Source organism: Perognathus longimembris, chromosome 28 (genome assembly GCF_023159225.1).
Source record: "Perognathus longimembris pacificus isolate PPM17 chromosome 28, ASM2315922v1, whole genome shotgun sequence".
Taxonomy (NCBI): Eukaryota; Metazoa; Chordata; class Mammalia; order Rodentia; family Heteromyidae; genus Perognathus; species Perognathus longimembris.
In genome coordinates, this window is record NC_063188.1 from 63,637,784 (window position 1) to 63,639,823 (window position 2,040).

Sequence of the window (2,040 nt, forward strand, 5' to 3'; positions counted from 1 at the left end):
AAAAAAAAAAAAAAAAAGCAATGAGTTGCAAGCTCATTCTTGACTCTCTGGGGGGTGGGGAAGAAGCTGAGGACTCCATTACAGGGTAAACGAAAGAGCCCTGGCAATAGACTATAAACTTTAGTTGCAGGATCAGCCCGGACATCCCACAAGCCTTAATCCCATAAAAGGATTTGTGAGACAGTGACTATTCTGGTATGGAAAGACAACTTTGGTGAAGAAATTGATTCTGTGTGTGGTTTCCCATACCTAGATAGAGTACTAGAGTAAGACGTCATCTTGAGATAGTGCCTATTGTTGGAGGCGCAGTTACTCTGGGGGTGGGGAGCACAAGGAACAACTATACCTCAAGGACATTTAGGACATATAGAATCTGGGTATGTGACAGTCACAAGAGTTAGTTGATGAGAGCAAGAAGGTCTTATAGTTCCCTGCAGAGAAGTTTAAGCTGTAGGGAACTGTATAGGCAGTGTGAACACTAGCAGAATGGAACACCAACAGTGTCATCTTGAGCACTCTCAGACATATAGTTAAAACATTAAATACACAAGATAAGTAAAAATACTGAAATCTGCAAGGAGAAGTGACAAGCCACATATAAAGTGCTATGTGCCAGTGGCCCACACCTATAATCCTGGCTACATAACAGGCTGAGATCTGAGAAATGCAGTTCAAAGCCAGCTCAGCTCAGAAAAGCCCATGAGACTATAATATCCAGCTAATCATCAAAAGACAAAAACTAGAGGTGTGGCTCAAGTGGTAAAGTGTCAGTTTTGAATGAAAAAGCCAAATGAGAGATTATTGCACTGAGTTCAAGCACGTCCCAGTACCAGCAACAAACAAACAAATAGAACACCAAGCCCATAAGAATAACAGCCAATTTCTGGGCTGGGAATATGTCTTAGGGGTAGCGTGGTCACCTTGTATGCATGAAGCCCTGGGTTCGATTCCTCAGCAACACATAAACAGAAAAGGCCGGAAGTGGAGCTGTGGCTCAAGTGGTAGAGTGCTAGCCTTGACCAAAAAGAACCCAGGGAGAGTGCTCAGGCTCTGAGTTCAAGCCCCAGGACTGGCAACCCCCCCCCCAAAAAAAAACCCAAAACATCAAATTTCTGAATACAAACTCAAAATAAAAGGTGTGAATAAACATATCTAATTCAAGCCCTGAAAGCTAATAATTGCCAACTTAGATGACTGTATTCAGCAAAGTTATCATTCATTACTTAGGTAGAATTTAAAACTATAAGTAATTCATGACTACAAACCAGCACTACAGAAAATACTTAAAGAAATATTACACATAGAACAGGAAGACAAATGAGAACAGGAAAGAATAAACCTTACAAACTGAGTAAAGTAACAAAAGATGAATAGGAGAAAAACACCATAAAATAACAAAATGACAGGGATAAGATATACTTTTCAATATTGGCACTGAAAGTTACGGATCTCAGCTCTCTAGTAAAAAGACTTTGAAGGGAAGTTTGATTAAAATATAAGACCCACCATTTATTGTCTATAAGGAAACCTCACACTCACAAAGACATGCTTAGCATGAAAGGATGGAAAGTGATCTTCTCTAAGCAAATCGACCCCAAGAGCAATCAGGAGTAGCAACACTTGTATCTTATAAAAAATAAATTATAAGACAAAATTATAAGAAGAGACAAAAGTTATTTCTTGTTTATAAAGGGAAAATGAGTCAAGAGGAATAAATAATCACAAAATGGTACATACATGTTGGCACACCCAAGTTCACCATAAAAGTATTTCTGAATATGTGAAATGTTCAATATACTTATCCATAAATGAAAATAAAAACTATTCAAGGCCTAACGTATGAAACTGTAACCTCTCTGTACATAACTTTGACAATAAATAAGAAAAGAAAAACTATTGATATTCTTGTCAGAATGGTCATCATGAAGAATATATCTGTAACCCTAGCTATTCATGAGGTTGAGATGCTAGGATCACAGTTCAAAAGCAGTCCAGACAGACAAATCTGAGAGACTCTTTTCTCCAATTAACCACCACACA